Below are 18638 nucleotides of genomic sequence, written 5' to 3'. Positions count from 1 at the left end.
CCAACTATTCTTCCCCTTCTCCTCCCCCATGGTCCTCCATTAAGGTCCTCCTACTCCTCCTATATGTGCAAACATATGGTCGCTGTCCTCTGCCTCACTTATTTCGCTCAGCATAACATCCTCAAGTTCCATCCATGTTGCTACACATGGACAAATTTCATTCTTTCTCATTGTCATGTAGTATTCCATTGTATAGATAAACCACAATTATTGATCCATTCGTCCATTGATGGACACTTAGGCTCTTTCCATGTTTTGGCTATTGTTGAGAGTGCTGCTATGAACATCGGGGTTCATGTGCCCCTATGCATCAACACTCCTGTATCCCTTGGGTAAATTCCTAGCAGTGCTATTGTTGGGTCATAGGGAAGTTCTATGGTTAATTTTTTGAGGAATCTCAATACTGTTTTGCAGAGGGGCTGCACCAGTTTACATTCCCACCAACAGTGTAGGAGGGTGCCCATTTCTCCATTTCCTCACCAGCATCTAGGGTCCTCTGATTTGCTCATTTTAGCCACTCTGACTGGAGTGAGGTGGTATCTCAGTGTGGTTTTGATTTGTATTTCCCTGATGAGGAGGGATGCTGAGTATCACAGCATGTGTCTGTTGGCCATCTGGATGTCCTCTTTGGAGAAGTGTCTGTTCATGTCTTCTGCCCATTTCTTCACTGAATTGTTTATTTTTTCGGTGTGGAGTTTGGTGAGTTCCTTATAGATTTGGATACTAGCCCTTTTTCTGATATGTCATTTGCAACTATCTTTTCCCATTCAGTCGGTTGTCTGTTTTATGGATTGTTTCCTTTGCCGTGCAGAAGCTTTTGATCTTGATGAGGTCCCAATAGTCCATTTTTGTTCTTAATTCCCTTGCCTTTGGGGATGTGTTAAGTAGGAGATTGCTGGGGTTGAGGTAAAGAGGGTTGTTTCTGGCTTTCTTCTCTAGGGTTTTGATGGTTTCCTGTCTCACATTCAAGTCCTTTATCCATTTTGAGTTACTTTTGTGTATGGTATGAGAAAATGATCTAGTTTCATTCTTCTGCATGTTGCTGTCCAGTTCTCCCAGCACCATCTGTTAAAGAAGCTGTCTTTTTTTCCATTGATACTCTTTCCTGCTTCGTCAAAGATTAGTTGGCTGTACATTTGTGGGTCCAATTCTGAGTTCTCAATTCTATTCCATTGGTCTATGTGTCTGTTTTTGTGCCAATACCGTACTGTCTTGATAATGACAGCTTCGTAGTAGAAGCTAAAGTCTGGATGCCTCCCGTTTTGGTTTTCTCTTCAATATTACTTTGGCTATTCAGGGTCTTTTGTGGTTCCATACAAATTTTAGGGTAGTTTGTTCTAGTTTTGAAAAGAATGCTGGTGCAATTTTGATTGGGATTACACTGAATGCGTAGAGTGCTTTGGGTAGTAATGACATTTCAACTATATTTACTCTTCTGATCCATGAGCATGGAATGTTTCCCATTTCTTTTTGTCTTCTTCAATTTCCTTCATAAGTTTTCTATAGTTTTCATCATATAGATCTCTTATATCTTTGGTTAGGTTTATTCTTAGGTATTTTATGTTTTTTTGTGCAATTGTGAATGGGATCAGTTTCTTGATTTCTCTTTCTGTTGCTTCATTGTTGGTGTATAAAAATGCAACCGATTTCTGTATGTTGATTTTGTGTCCTGTAACTTTGCTGAATTCATTGATCAGCTCTAGTAGGCTTCTGGTGGAGTCTCTCAGGTTTTCTATGTAGAGTATCATGTCCTCTGCGAAAAGTGAGAGTTTGACTTGTTCTTTGCCAATTCTGATGCCTTTAATTTCGTTTTGTGTCTGATTGTTGATGCTAGGACTTCCAGCACTATGTTAAACAACAGTGGTGAGAGTGGACATACTTGTGCTCCTGATCTCAGGGGGAAAGGTCTCAGTTTTTCCCTGTTGAGGATGATGTTAGCTGAGGGCTTCTCATAGATGACTTTTATGATGTTTAAGTAAGTTCCTTCTATCCCGACTTTCTCGAGGGTCTTTATTAAGAAGCGATGCTGTATTTTGTCAAACGCCTTTTCTGCATCTATCGACAGGATCAGATGGTTTTTATCTTTTCTTTGTTGATGCGATGTATCACATTAGTTGATTTGTGAATATTGAACCAGCCCTGTAGCCCAGGAATGAATCCCACTTGATCTTGGTGGATAATTCTTTTTAAGTGCTGTTGGATTAGATTTGCAAGGATCTTGTTGAGGATTTTTACATCTGTATTCATCAAGGATATTGGCCTGTGGTTCTCTTTTTTTTTTGCTGGATCTCTGTCTGGCTTGGGAATCAGAGTGATGCTGGCTTCATAAAATGAGTCTGGAAGTTTTCCTTTGATTTGTATTTTTGGAATAGCTTGAGAAGAATGGGTATTAAATCTGTTTTAAATGTCTGGTAGAATTCCCCAGGGAAGCCATCTGGTACAGGAACCTTATTTGTTGGGAGATTTGTGATAGCTGATTCGATTTCTTCACTAGTTATGGGTCTATTCTATCTCTTCCCGTGTGAATTTTGGTAGTGAGTGTGTGTTTAGGAATTTGTCCATTTCTTCTAAATTGTCCAATTTGTTGGCATATAATTTTTCATAGTATTCCCTGATAATTGCTTGCATTTCTGAGGGGTTGGTTGTAATCAGTCCATTTTCATTCATGATTTTGTCTATTTGAGTGCTCTTTCTTTTCTCTTTGAGAAGTCTGGCTAGAGGTTTGTCAATTTTGTTTATTTTTTCAAAAAACCAACTCTTGGTTCAATGACCTGTTCAACTATTTCTTTGGTTTCTATATTGTTTATTTCTGCTCTGATTTTTATTATTTCTCTTCTACTACTGGGTTTGGGGTGCTCTTGTTGCTCTCCTTCTAGTTCCTTTAAGTGAGCTGTTAGATTTTGCACTTGCACTTTTTCTAATTTCTTGAAATAGGCCTGGAGTGCAATGTACTTTCCTCTTAGGACTGCCTTTGCCTCATCCCATAGAGTTTGGATTGTTGTATTTTCATTTTCATTTTTTTTCCATATATTTTTTAAGTTTCTTCTCATATGCCTGATTGGTCCATTCATTCTTTAGTAGGGTGTTCTTTAACCTCCATGTTTTTGGATGTTTTCCAGACTTCTTCCTGTGAGTGATTTCAAGTTTCATAGCATTGTGATCTGAAAGTGTGCATGGTATGATCTCAATTCTTTTATATTTATTGAGGGTTGCTTTATGTCCCAGTATGTGATCTATCTTGGAGAATGTGCCATGCATACTTGAGAAGAAAGTGAATTCCAATGCCTCAAGATGTAGAGTTCTAAATATATCTGCCAGATCCATCTGGTTCAATGTGTCATTCAAGTCTATTGTTTCTTTGGTGATTTTCTGTCTGGTTGATCTATCCATTGCTCTAAGTGGAGTATTAAAGCCCCCTGCTATTAGCACATTCTTATCTATAAGCTTGTTTCTGTTTGTGATGAATTGTTTTAAATATTTAGATACTCACATATTCGGTGCGTAGACGGTTATAATTGCTAGTTCTTCCTGATGGATAGACCTGTAATTATTATATAATGCCTTTCTTCATCCCTTGTTACTGTCTTTACTTTTTTTTTTAAATATTTTTATTTATTTCTAGGAGAGAGAGAGACAGCGTGAGCAGGGGAGGGCCAGAGAGAGAGGGAGATACAGACTCTGACATAGGCTCCAGGCTCTGAGCTGGCAGTCAGCACAGAGCCCGACGCGGGGCTCGAACCCACGAACCGCGAGATCATGATCTAAGTGAAAGTCGGATGCTTAACCGACTAAGCCACCCAGGCGCCCTGTTACTGTCTTTACTTTAACGTACAGTTTGTCTGATATAAGTATAGTTACTCCAGCTTTCTTTTGACTTCCAGTAGCATGATATATATTTCTCCATCCCCTTACTTTTCAACCCAGGCCAGTCCCAGTCTCCAAATCCCAGTCCGCGCCCCTCTGAAATTGCCTTAGACACAACTTCCCAGGCAATCCCCTCAGGTCAATTCCAGGCCTCCTGCCTAGCTCTGGGGGTGGAGTGAGAATTGCTGCTTCCTTCTCTGGGTTGGGCTGGCGATCATGGCCAGGGGCTTGCCAGCCGGGTGCGCGGAGCCCGCTGGGGTGAGGAAAATAGGTCCCTCTATGTCTCGTCACCCGAAACATGAACTCATGGGCAAATCTCCCATTTTTTAGCTCTTTGCCTTCCCTCTAGAGTTCCAGCCAGCCAAGAGCACGGATGCCTGGTGTCCAAGCGCAGCTCTTCCAGGGGCCCAAGCCCGCCGGGAGGACAATGGCCACAGGCACGCCGCTACTCTAGAAGTCCAGCCAGCCAGGAGCAAGCACAAAGAAGCAGTCTGTGAGCTCAGCCCCTCCGGGACCAGTTGGCGCGAGGGGACCTGGCATGCAGGTTTTTGGCGTGCATGGTCTTTCAATGCCCCGAGCAGAGGTTTTTCCCCGAGCGGAGGTTTTTCTGTTTCAGACTCTCTTTTTCCCCTCTTACTCCCCACAGAGGGGGATCGCCTCTGACCCTGGAGTCTCCGATCCAGGCCCAATTTTGTCTTCCCCAGTTCACACTCACGTTAGAAGGCTTTCTCAGTGGATTCTGCGTCCTTTTTCTCCCAATCTCTCAGGTTTCATAAGGTTTCCAATGACTTCAGATCTTATCCGTGTGAGGTATGGGCACGAGTGCAAGTACTTAGCTCCTTACTTCTCCGCCATCTTGCCCCCAAGATCTCCATCCCCTTACTTTTAACCTGAAGGTGTCTTCCAGTGTAAAATGAGTTTCTTGTAGACAGCAAATCAATGGATTTTGGATTTTTATCCATTCTGCTACCCTATGTCTTTAATTGTAATATTCAGACCATTTACATTCAGGGTTATTATTAAAATATATGGTTTTAGAGTCATTGTGTCTTTGTGGAATTCATGCTTGTGGTGGTGTCTCTGGTATCTTGTGTTCCTTGCAACATTTCCCTCAAGAGTCCCCCTCAGGATTTTTTGTAGGGCTGGTTTAGTGGTGACATATTGTTTCAATTTTTGTTTATTTGGAAAGACTTTCATCTCTCCTCCTATTCTGAATGACAGGCTTGCTGGATAGAGGATTCTTGGCTGCATAATTTTTCTGTTCATCACATTGAAGATCTGTCATTCCTTTCTGGCCTGCTAAGTTCAGTAGATAGGTCTGTCACCACTCTGATAGGTTCCCTTTGTATGTTAGGGCCCTTTTCTCCCTAGCTGCTTTCAGAATTCTCTCTTTGTCCTTATATTTTGCCAGTTTCACTATGATATATCATGCAGAAGATCGATTCAAGTTACACTGAGGGGAGTTCTCTGTGCCTCTTGAATTTCAACATCTACTCCCCTCCCCAGGTTGGGGAAGTTCTCTACTATAATTTGTTCCAGGACTACTTCAGCACCTTTCCATCTCTCTTCCTTTTCTGGGATTCCTATGATATGGATATTGTTCTTTTGATTGTATTGCTGAGCCCTCAAACTCTTCTTTCATGTTCCTTGATCAGGTTATCTCTCTTTTTCTCAGTTTCTTCTTTTTTTGTAATTGTATCTTCTAAATCACATATTCTCCTTTCTGCCTCTTCAATCTGTGCATTGGACGCCTCCAGTTTATTATGTATCTCATTTATCTCATTTTTAAATTCATCATAACTATTTTTAAGCTCCATAGTGTTTGTAGCCATAGTTTCTCTGATGTCTTCCATGCTTTTTTCAAGCCCAGTGATTAATTTTATGATTATTGTTCTAAATTCATGTTCAGTTATGTTGCTTATATCTGTTTTGAGCAGTTCTTTAGCTTTCATTTCTTCCAAATTTCTTTTGAGAAGAGTTCTTCTGTTTCATCATTTTGGTTAGCTTTCTGTCTCTTGTTAATTTTCAAAGCTTGTTGTACACTCTGCCGTTGCGAGTTCTGCTGTGTTAAAGAGGACTCTTTGACTGTTCAGGGACTGTCTGTTCAGGAAGTATTCTTTGAATGGTGTCTCTTGGTTTCTTCTGTTGAGCGTTTGATTATTTTGTTTACCTACTAGTAGCGGTATATGGGACTCTCCACCAGGTGTAGTTTGGCTTGTTTCTTGAGGCAGCCCTGGAAAAAGAAAACAGACAACCACAGAGGGAACAAAGGTACACAAACGCACGGACAAAACCAATAAGCCTGCAAACCCAGGCTCAGGTAAAAATAACAACAAAAACAACAACAAAACAGCACTCTGGAGGGGATGGGAGTGGTTTGGTGTAGGCAGGTCTCGCCTCCACTGTGTCTGCTGGCCATCTCTGAGGCCCCACCTTGGTCGTTGTGGGGAGAAGAATGGCATCGCCCCAGTCCCTTCTCAACCAAGCGTTGCAAATCACTTCTTTGGGTCTGATCTCCCTGTGCTGAGGATGTAGCCAAGGTGAATTGAGTTCTATGCCCTGCACCCCACCTTGTTTCCAGGTCCCAGTCTGAGGGCTTTGTTTATACTGCCCTAAACACTCCCACAGGTCACTGCTTCCCTGCTGCCGGTGGTTGAGTGGAGGGTGGGGGAAGTGTCGCAGCCTCAGACCCGCCGGGGTCAAGCAGCGATACAACCCGAGTGCATTCAGGAACCCAGCAACTTTAGGCCCGCAGAGTCCGCGCGCCACCACCATGCGCTGCAGGTGCCGCCAGCGCATCACTGGGCCACCGCTGCCAGGGATGGTGCCGGGAGCGCTGCAGTGCAGGGTTTTTTGGTGACTTTTGGGACCAGGGCACCTAGTTCAAAGTCAGCACCCCAGCCAGAACTAAAAAACACTCTCTTTCCAAGCCGAGGTGTTGCAAGGGATGGTGCCAGGAGCACTGCAAGGCAGTTTTTCCTGGTGCCTTCTGAGACTGGGGGCACCTAGTTCAAAGTCAGCACCCCAACCAGAACTAAAAAACACTCTCTTTCCAAGCCGAGGTTTTTCTCTTCTCCAGGGATGGTTCTATGAGCAATCTCAGCTTCTCTTTCCTTTCTCCTGGACTCACGGCAGCTCACCACTGCTCACAGGTTTATCACTCACCACAGCTGCACGCAAGCCACATTCCCTCCCCTCCCTCCACATCTCTGGGTCCCATTCCACTTTTATCTTCCCATGTTCGTACTCACGCACGTTTGAGTTTTCCTTCCCAGTGTACTCTGTCTCTTTCTCTTTCCAAACTCCTGTGGCTCAGTGTCCTATGACTTCAGGCCTTCTCTGTTTGAGAGATGGGTGCAAGCGAAATGCACGGAGCTCCCTACTTCTCTGCCATCTTGTCGGATCTCCAGGAATAAATTACTTTTTAAAAAGAAAGAAACTTGGCTGAAAAGAAAAAGAGAAGTGGGGGTAGCCTGAGAGGAATAGTAGTGTGAAAAAAGGTTTTGCTTGATTGCTGTTCCTGTTGCTATCATTGTTTACATGCTGGTTTTGTTTGTTTATTTGTTTGTTAAAAAGGAAGAGATGTGAGTAAAAGGGAAAAGAATCTAGGGAAAAACAGAAAGGACTTCAAGCTATGACCCTTTACTGAGAACATAATTAAGTCCTGTAGGGTGCGACCTAGAGCACTGGCAGGAAAAAAGTAGGGCTCAGCTGGCTCAGGGATGGGTCCCTTTCCTTGACTGGAAGCATGTGGGAGCATAATTTCAGAGCAGGATTTTAGAAGAGGTGGAATAATGTGAAATTTGAAGACTTAGTGGGAGAGGACTTTGCATATTATGAGGTGGCTATGCAAGTATTTCCTCCTTATGGACTTAACCGATTGGCTCTGAACATTGATATTTACCCTCAGTAGATAAACATGGTACTGATCCAAGAGTTACTACCTAAATAGCCATGGTTTATGGGGGTACCTTAGTTTACACAGGCTTGAAAGCCTTCAACTCACCTGGGTGGAAGACATGTGGAACTGGAGTTAGGAGACCCCACAGTCCTTGCCGACAGAGAGATGGGATCAGAAAGTGTCTGTGACTACAATCCTAACTGAATGACTCAGATTCAGGGAAATGACCTGCAGGGGTTTTCAGGGACTAGTGAGGTAGGGAAGGTAAAGAATAGATTCTGGGCTATTGTTTTTTCAAAGGTGAGTAGATCTCCACAACCAGATAGAATGAGGTTCTAGGTTAGGCGCCAGACTAGTTAGAATAGGACATTCCACCCTATCTTTCCCAGTGATGACATCAAAATAGCCAGGACAAAATTCATAAAGCAACTGAAAGAAGACTCAGAAGTTACAGGAAAGAAGATAGATTGGCCAGGGTCCTTCAGGCTTAAGGACCCATCCAATAGTGAGTCCCTGGGTTTTGTTTGCTTGTCTGTTTGTTTTATTTTGTTAAATTTTTCACTTCCTGTATATGGCAGCTTGAGCTCTGGAGAAGACCACCCAGAAACATCATTTTGAAAATCTGTAGATTTTTAAAAGCCCAGGAAAAGTCTTCTTTCTGTAGCCAAAGGATCAAAATACAAAGTATCTGTGTTTTTCAGGGCAAAAAATATTAAACATATCTGCATATTTCCCTTCTGTAGTCAAAGAGTCCCCCCCAAAATAAAAAAAAAATCAAAGTAAAGAAAAAAAGTAAAAAGTCTTGTCTCTTCGCTCCTTACCAGGTGCTCCAGGTAGGAGCAGTGGGTAGAACCTAAGTAGCCATCCCTCCTCCTGCAACAAAGAGATATACCTCCTTTCCTAACTAGAGTACAATGAAGTGGATCATGTGGAGGAGAGAAGTAAATGGAGTGAGCTTCTAAAAATGATTATGAAATCCTGTGTGGAGCTCTCAGTGACCTGTACATAAAACAGACAAGAAATACACAGTGATGGTTTAAAAGTACAGAAAAACTGAATACTGATCTGAAACATCACCTGCCTTCCAGGTAGCCTCTGGATTTAATGCACAGTGGGGCATGCCATAACAATACTGCCAAAGCTTTGACATTGACATTTGAACCACAGCCCACAAAGAGGACCAAGATATGCATTGTCAACTTAAACAGATTGACTGTCTGCTAAAATAAAATATTTAAGTAAGAATCAGACTCACATACTCCTCCTAATGTCTAGAACACAATCCAAAATCTCATGACACTGAGAACCATAAAAACCTCAATTTAAAAAATGTAATTGACAGACATCAACATTGAGATGACACAGATATTGTACTCTGATGAGAATTCTTTTTTTTTTTTTTAATGTTTTATTTATTTCTAGGAGAGAGAGAGAGAGCGTGAGCAGGGGAGGGTCAGAGAGAGAGGGAGTCACAGACCGAAACAGGCTCCAGGCTCTGAGCTGGCAGTCAGCACAGAGCCCGACGCGGGGCTCGAGCCCACGAACCGCGAGATCATGACCTAAGCGAAAGTTGGACGCTTAACCGACTAAGCCACCCAGGTGCCCCTCTGATGAGAATTCTAAAGCAGTTATCATACAAATGTTTTAATTATAAAGTAATTATGAATGCTTGAAACAAATGAAAAGATAGAAAGTCACAGCAAATAAGTAGAAAATGTAATGAAGAAACACTGAAAAGTTCTAAAAATGAAAAATGTAGTTACCAAATGTAAAAAACAAATCACTGGATAAATTTACAACAACATGGATGGAGCTAGAGAGTACAATGCTAAGCGAAATAAGTCAAAGAAAGAAAAATACCATATGATTTCACTCATATGTAGAATTTAAGCAACAAAACAAATGAACAAAGGAAAAAGAGAGACAGAGAAACCAAAAAGCAAACTCTTAAGTATAGAGAACAATCTGATGGTTACCAGATGGGAGGTGGGCTTCAGGGAGGGGAAAATAGGTGATAGGGATTAAAGAGTGCACTCGTGATGAACACCGGATAATATATGGAAGTGTTGAATCACTATAGTGTGCCCCAAAACTAATGTAACATTGCATGTTAACTATACTGGAATGAAAATGAAAAGCTTAAAAAAAATCAATGGATAGACTCAATAGCAGAAATTCATGAGAAAAGACCAACAACCCAACACAAATATAAGCAAAAGATATGGACAGGATTTTATGCATACAACAGTTTACAGAAAAGGAAATACAATACAAATGAGTGAGACATTCAACCTCACTCACAATAAGAAAAATAAAAAATAAAACTATAGTGAGATACTAGTTTTCATCTGTCAAGGTGGCAAAACTCCCAAGTGTGAATATACTTTATTGGTGAGAATGTGGGAAATTATTGTAGATGGGTTAAGGGCATCTAGAATATTGGCCACATCTCTAAAATCCACATGCCATTTGGCCCTGTAATTCTACTTGTGGAAATCTATTATACAAAAAACTTGTATATGGATGAAATGACAATGTTATTCTTTGTTATACTGTATAATCACTGAAGACTAGAAATAATTTAAGGTCCATCCACAGGCTACTAGTTTAATTAACCCTTACAGGTCCATACAATGGGAGGTTATAAAACTGTAAAAAGAAAAAGTGGGGGGCAGGGAGGGCAAGAATGAGAACTCTCTATAACTTACTACCATTAAGTGAACAAAAGGAAAGCAATAATCCATATTCATGTGTATGTGTTTGCATAAAAGAATCTGAAAGGATACTGAACAGGAAGTGGCTGTGCATGGGGAAAAGCAGGGGCCGGGAAAATGGAAGACAGTCTTACTAGATGCCTACTAATATGTTCTGGTTATTGAACCATGTGAATGCATTGCCTGTTTGAAAAAAAATAAACTAAACTAAAAACAATTAAACACACACATACACCAACCCAGAAATAGTCCTAATGTCCAATTTCAGGGCTGTATCATAGAGGTCCCTTTATGTCTGGACCCAGTAAACCTACTCAGCTTTTCCATTAAGGTGGCTTAAATATTAGCAGGGATACTGTTCCATCTCAGGCTGTGTTAGTCACATGCCTCCCATCATCCCTATGGGGAAGCAGAGCCCCTGGATCACCACAGGTACTGGGGAGGGTGAAAGTATTTTGCTTACAAACATTTTTCTCTATGGCCTGGGTCACTGGGGCCTCAAAACTTGCCTCTTCACTCCAAGCCCCTCACTGCTTTCTGTTCGTCACACGGTGTTTCCCTGTGGGTTTTAAAAAGATTTCCTTTTGAAAATACCATAAGCTGGTGATGACCATTCACCCAGCTCCCAGCTCTCCAGGTCCGTGTTTATGGTTTCATGTGGAACTCAGGCAAAGCGAGAAAGTTCTCTTCCTTCCCATTTTCCAAGCACCCAAGCAAAACCTTACCACAGTCAGCCCTTGGGCACCTGCCACGTGGAGGGACCTCCTTCCCTGGCTTAGGAGTTTTGTTTTGGTTTTCATCAGGGCCGCTCTGCCCCCTAAAGGGCAGAGTCTGAGGATGGGGTCTCACCTTAGACTCTCTCTAACCCTTAGCAAAAACTGCAAAGGCCATCACTTTCCATAAGGGGATCGAGTTGCTTTTCTGAAATCAGAGGAGTCACTTTTCTTCCTGTTAGTTCTGAGCTGGTTTTCCCACGGGGACACATGTGGGCCTGGGCACAGCTGTTCCCGGCTGTAACTGGGCTGACACAAGCAGACAGCTGTTGGAGGGCACCCCTTTTCCCTCTTTGTTCCATTGACAAAGCCTCTTGGCTTAGCTCAGCTTTTGAATCCGGGTGACACCGCTTCATCAGCAAAGCACAGCCCCCAAAATAAGGCAGAAAAGACTAGCCCATGCGGAGCCCGGCTCCAGTCATTTAAAGCAAGATCAATCTCATTTCCCCTGTTCCTTCAGTGATCTGAAATAACATTTGAAGTTCTGTTTGGTCTCTTTGGAGACCTGCCAATGGCTTCAAGGCATGTAGTAAAGTTATATATCAAGACAAGATTACACTCAGGACTTTTGAAAAGTGATTCGCATTTAGGAATAATATGATATAAATTTAATAATCTACCATACTGCTTTCTTTCCTCAAGGAAGTGAGTGGAATACTTAGAGTAGCAAATGCAACCTCTCGCCATGGGTGTGATAATCAATAATGCTTTTTTTTTTTTTTTTTACTTCATAAACTATCATCCATGATGAGTTTTGAAAGGAACAAAATGCATGAATTCTTGGATATTCTGCTTGTGATGCTAACTACATGAATGTTTTCAAAAAATCTTTCTCTATCACTTGTTAACTTTATAAATGAAGGAAAAATTTTTTTACCATATTGAAGTTAATGGGTGAAATGTACTCTCTAAGAATAAATAACACCTAAAACCCATCTGCTTGTTTTCCCCATTCTGACCACAATTATGTAACTAATTATCAAGTTCAATGCACTTTGCTGCCACAATCTAGATAGGTGTCTCTGAGACTCTTTTTTTTTATTAAAAATTTTTTAATGTTTATTTTTGAGAAGAGACAGAGATAGAATGTGAGTGGGGAAGGGCCAGAGAGAAAGGGAGACAGAATCCAAAGCAGGATCCAGGCTCTGAGCTGTCAGCACAGAGACTGACGTGGAGCTCAAAATCACAATTGACATGGCCCAACTGACTGAGCCACCCAAGAGCCTGTCTGACACTCTTTTTTATGCAATGTATCTTAAGTTATGCAATCATTATACTGATGCATTCTTATGAGACATTTCTAAAATGGGGAACAACCCATAGTCCTCTTCCACCCACACTTTTGTAAGCTCAGTGTAGCATAGATCCTTCTAGACCTTTTTTATGTCCATACATAAACATACAAATATTTATAAATACAAATATTTACACTATATAAAGCTCTAGATATAGAAGCATATGTTTTAATTTTATAGTTTGTCTTTTCCATATATGGAATTATATCATGCCCAACTATTCCATAACTTGATTTTTAACTTCATGCCTTGGTGTTAAACATTGATGTTTCCATGTCAATACATGTAAATTAGCCTTCTCTCTTTGGAACCACTGTGAAGTATTCCATTGTGTCTATATTCCACCTTCTGTTAACTCTTCACATATGCATTTATACAGTTTCCGTTTTTCCCTACTACAAATGATGCTTCTATGGATATCCCTGTAAAAGCTGTTCTTTGTGCACATGAGTATTTCTCCATAGCTATACCAAGATTTAGAATCATTTGGTCAAATGGACTGGATGTTTTTATTTTAAAAGATACTGCTAAGTAGTAATAGTGATAGCTAAATATTACATGCTTGGATCTATATTAACTCAGTCCTCATACCTAGGACATGGGTACTATCACTGCTTCTACTTAGAGTTGAGAAAACTGAGGTACAGAGAGGTCGAGTAACTTGTCCAAGGTCACACAGTGGAACCAGGATTCATATCTGGGCACTCGATCCAGAATCTATGTTCTTAGCACAACAGGAGGCTGTCTCTCTCAAATGTGTAACTGTATGGACATATTATCTACTAAACTATATACAAAAATAGAAGTTAAAAGAAATGATATAAGCTATTTTATAATATTTATTTTGTAATATTTATTAACAGTCAAAATATTTTCTTTTAATAAAACTATTCTTAATAGTAATATTTTTATGAGAATAAGTGAGGGAATATGCTCCCTTTCTAAAAATATTTGACTCTATAGTTTATGATACAGTCATTCAAAACTTAGGTTCAGTTTATTGACTGTCACAGCTGAAAATGTTATCCCACAAAGAGAGACTCAGAGGGAAGAAGTACATGCTTGACTATACTGACTAAATCATGATATGAATTTTTAAATCTCATCCACCAATTATCATAGTCTTTCCCTAAACTGTGACTGGTAAATGTCCATTTTCTCTGTTCTCCTTAGGAAGTAATCAGAATGTTTCACGTTTGTGTGTATGTTGGTAGCTTGTCTCCAGTATGGCCGCCATCAACTCCTTCCCTCCTACAAAATCCAAGTTGTTTCCTTTCTGACAGGTGGAGTCTGTTCTCCCATTCTCTTGAATCTTGGCTAATGTGTGACTGCTTTAGTCAATGAGGCATTGTTAAAATGAAGCTGTCTGAATTCTTTTTATTTTTATTTTTTTAATGTTTAGTTTTTGAGAGAGAGACCCTGAGCAGGGGAGGGGCAGAGAGAGAGGGAGACACAAAATCTGAAGCAGGCTCTGAACTGTCAGCATGAACTCACACACTGGACTGTGAAATCATGACTTGAGCCAAAGCCAGACACTTAACCAATGCCTCAAAAGTTGCCTGACTTCTGAGACTTGGTCATATTGAAGACTTTGGACTTTTGGAGGAAATGCCAGCCACTGCCTAAGATGAAGTACCTGGAGATTGCCAGGTTGTGAGGAAGCCCAGGCCATTCATGTGGGCAGGGATGGAAAGAGATGCTTGGCCAGCTCCCAACACTTCCAGCTACCCTTGCCCAGATACCAGACACATGAATGAGAGAATCTTCAGGTGATTTGAGCCCCACTCACCTTGTGACTGCAGCTGTGTGAGAGATCCCCAAGTGAGAACCATCCAGTTGAGCCTGCCTGTGCCCAAAACTGTAAGAGACAGTATTACATTATTTTAAGCCGCCTATTTCTGGAGTGGTTTGTAGTGCATATTATCTGCATAACAAACAGTAGAACAGAATTTTACTGAAACGCCCATTTGGAAATCTTTTCAATGGGTTAGATAATTTTATTTTCATGTTTTCATTCAAGTGTGAGACATAACAATTTTGTATGGGTATACTCATAAAGCTTTTTAAAATCCATGAAAACAAGAAATATTTTCAAACATTCGTTTTCAAAATGTTCTTTCTGCAGCAGTTTCTATTTTAAAAACATTTTTTAAACCACTCATGGTTTAAAATGTCACTTTTCCTAATAGGAGCAGATTACAGTTCCCCCCCAATAGGGAAATTACTAATTACGATTGCCATCATAGAAAAAGTCCATTTTTTAAAACTTTTTATTGTGAAACAGCTGTGAGAAGAGTACAGAGAACTCTCAGATATGCTTCACATAGATTTCCCAACTGTAATCATTTTACATGTTTGCTTTATCAGTATCTGTAAATATGTATATTTATTATTTTTCTTATGAACTATCCAACCCAGTTGCAGATATAGTGCTTCTTACATCTAAGTATTTCAGTACATGCTCCCCCATAAATTGGGACATTGTTTTACAAAATCACAGTGCAATGATCAAACCCAGGAGCTTAATGCTGAGGGAACACTATTATCAAATCTACAAGCTTTATCCAAATATCACCAACTATTCTAATAATGTCATTTTGAGAAAGAAAGAAAGAAAGAAAGAAAGAAAGAAAGAAAGAAAGAAAGAAAGAAAGAAAGAAAGAAAGAGCGAGCTCACCCAGGGTCCAATCCGGAATCACATGCAACATTTACTTGACATGCCTCGTGTCTTAATCTGAGATTTCTCAGTCTTCATTTCTCCCCGGTGACCTTGATATTTTTGAAAAGGTCAAGCAATTTGAATTTGTTTCTTCATGATTAGGATCAGGTTATACATTGCTTTTGTTTTCTTTTCTTTTTTCTTTTCTCTTTCTTTCTTTCTTTCTTTCTTTCTTTCTTTCTTTCTTTCTTTCTTTCTTTCTTTCTTTCTCCTTTCTTTCTGCACAGAATTGATTCTCTATCCTTTTCAACATATCTTATCAAAAGTACCTGATGCTGTTTGTTCTCTGTATTTATGAGTCTATTTCTGCTTTTTTTTGTTTGCTTGCTTGTTTGTTTTGTTTGTTGGTTCATTTGTTTTGTTTCTTAAATTCCACATGTAAGTGAGATCATATGGTATTTATTTTTCTCTGTCTGACTTACTTCACTTAGCATAACACCCTCTAGGTTTATCCATGTTGATGCATGAAAAAGCCTGTTTAAAAGGGAAGAAAGATCTGCAAGAGATTCAAGAAAGGAATTATGTGGGAAATGACATCCAGACTAAGAGATTTGAATGAGCAGATGAAAGAGACATGAGGGGTTGGAGACAGAGCAGCAGTTCAGAGATGGCTTTAGGTAAGTTTTCAACAAGGACAGTGGGGGATTGTTAGGTCTTGAATAAGCTCCTTTTGTTAACAATGAAACAGCAGTAAGGCCCTTGAAAATTAAATGCATATTATGAAACTTGTCTTAATGCTTTCACTACATCTCCTTTAGGTCATGTAATAACCTCATGAAGTAGACACGTTAGTCCCCATTTTACAGTTGGATAAAATGAGGCTCAGAGAGGAAAGAGATTTGCCCAAATAGATGAGACTAACTCCAAAACCCTCACTTGTTAACAGTCTGGGTTGGGTTGGGGCCATACCCATATTGTATTGATAGTCAATGAGCAACGGAATAAACTGCACCAACTGATTTCTTAAAAAGTTAAAAACAATCTTCTCTCCTATAAAAATACATAATAAAGACCAAAGGCTCTGGGGTGTATTCTTTGATGCTCATACCAAACTAAAAGAAACTGGTTCTCCCAGCTTGAAAAATGCATAAAAAGGCCAAAAACGAAAGGTTTCAAGTTCATTTAAATAAGCGAGTAAATCTTGTGGCATTATCATCCATGTGACCGGGCCTTAAACAAATATGAGTTCATTATTTAAGAATAAATAATGAGTTACAAATTATTTTTGCAAGTATAAATCATTCACAATCATCTTCTTTGGTCAGTGGTCTAGAAACCTTGAGCCAAAGCTTTATGTTACTAAAGACTAAATTCTTCACTAGTAGGCCAAGGATTAAAATATATTGTGTTTTTATTTGGATAGTCTGGGAGTATTGAATTTGTCCTTTTCTTATCATTAACATTCATCTCTCTGGATCATCTACTTCTCTTTGAACTCGGGAAACAGGAATTTGATAGCATGCAGTATTTAAATCAATTAAAACAAGAATCCAGACAGAACCAAGTAATTCTGGGAGTTAACTGCAATAACTCTTTCATCTCAATAAAGTACAGTTCAGTTGTTTATTTGGAAAATGACCAGCATCAACACTAACTTTCCAGGGTGCATAAATGTGTTTTCCTACAATTACTAATACTATGTTCTACTTTCCAAAGACCAGAAATGAACCAAAGGCATAGGAGCACTTGCTGGCAAAAGAAAAAAAAATAGCTTTATTTTAGGAATTATAAATTTGAACTCATTTTATAAAGTGCTTTTAATTCAACACAAGTTGCACATAGTATATGTTCAACAAACTTTTCTGATTTATGGTATGGTCATGGCTGTGAGTGATTGCAGTTGGGCATTAAATAGAACACTTTCTCTGGAGAGGGGATGATGTTGCCAGCTGTCAATAATAAAGCCAGAAAGGCTTCATTTGATCTGATTTTGACTTGGTCTGGTTTGGTGGGGTCTGAAAAATGCGAAAAAGCAAATGACAAAAATAATAATCACTCATATTGCAACCCGGAGCTAATCACTATTAATGTTTAGCATGGCTGATGTTATTTTTCTTCTGTTACATATATTATTTTAAAGATTGTACAAGCTATATGGTTTCAAAATTTTCCTTTAAAGAAATAGTTCCTTTCTAATCAAGCTGAGTGTCTTTGGACATCTACCCTTGCCCTGGTCCCTCCTTACTCTCACACTTGATTTGTTTCTTTCCCTTTCTTTAAAGTAGTTTTTGGCTTTCTGCTTCTGTTCATTCTTCCTTTTCCCCATTTCCTTCCTCTGCTGTCTATAGTCTTCCAAGTCCATCCATCACCTAGTGTTACAGTGTAAAGAGCTAGTGTGGCCATGTAGTAGATTAGGGCCTTCTATGAATTAGAGGAAACATCTTACAGATGGAGAAATAATAAAATGCATTCTTCTAGTCCATGGGAAGCAAATTTTCTCTGGCTTGGAGCTTTGCAGATTTGATGTATTGGATTGAATCCCCTTTATCTTCACTGCCCTTTTGGATGGGTTCAAAGAGTACATATTCCAATGACCTAAATAAGAACAAGGCACGTACACTCAAAAGACCAGCATGGCATGGGAAAAAAAAGTCAAAGAGACTTTATTCCTTACACCAAAAGGAAATCTATTTCTTACCCTGGATCTATGACTTTGATGGCTCCAAGCCAGTGGTCCATTTCCTATTTTAAAATCTTTTATATCACCAGAGTTCTTATTATGAGATAAATAACACATGCAGATTGACCTTATGAAATAGAAAGCTGTATATAAGTGTGTATGGTTATTTTTATGAATTTATGCTGTCAGTATCATTCCTCACCAAGAGCAGAATAGTTTTTGTCTTCTTGTTCCTATTGTCCTATATAAAAAATAAAACTTACAAGAAATGTTTTCAAGCAGAAGGGAAATGGCTTCTCCTTCCAGCCCAGTGCCTGGCGCATAATAAGTCCTTATCAAATACACTTAAATTAAATTAACATGATCCTAAAAATACTATTAGTTGTCTTCTGAAACAAGTAGCAATAAGAATATCTTCAAAGAACCACCACTTCAAATAAAGACTTTCTCACTAAACACTACCTGGCAAATCCAGGTAATTCATTCTTGACTTTTGTTGAGGTAGTTGTAAATCTAGTATTTTTTAAAGACTTGCAGCCTACCCTTATGGGGAGGGATAAAAATGGTGCGATTAGTAATACAATTATGAATAGAATAATAACATCTTACTTACTTTTGTCCCTAAGGGCTCATTTCTTGGCGAAGAAGCCAGATCTTATCAATGGTTACTGAATAAATATATTTTATTTTGTAATAAACTGAACTAACATAGGTCCAGGTATTTATGTGTTAGTAAGTCATGGTTTTAATCA

The 18638-nt window shown here is 39.6% G+C and overlaps 1 pseudogene; it reads left to right on the top strand.

Annotated features, from left to right (window-relative positions):
- The first annotated feature begins 4080 nt into the window (after positions 1-4080).
- The window catches only part of LOC120224974, a 32191-nt pseudogene continuing 17633 nt past the window's right edge, over positions 4081-18638 (top strand).

Source organism: Hyaena hyaena, unplaced genomic scaffold, assembly GCF_003009895.1.
Source record: "Hyaena hyaena isolate Hyena2069 unplaced genomic scaffold, ASM300989v1 scaffold_1293, whole genome shotgun sequence".
Taxonomy (NCBI): Eukaryota; Metazoa; Chordata; class Mammalia; order Carnivora; family Hyaenidae; genus Hyaena; species Hyaena hyaena.
This window is presented reverse-complemented; position numbering and strand designations above follow the sequence as displayed.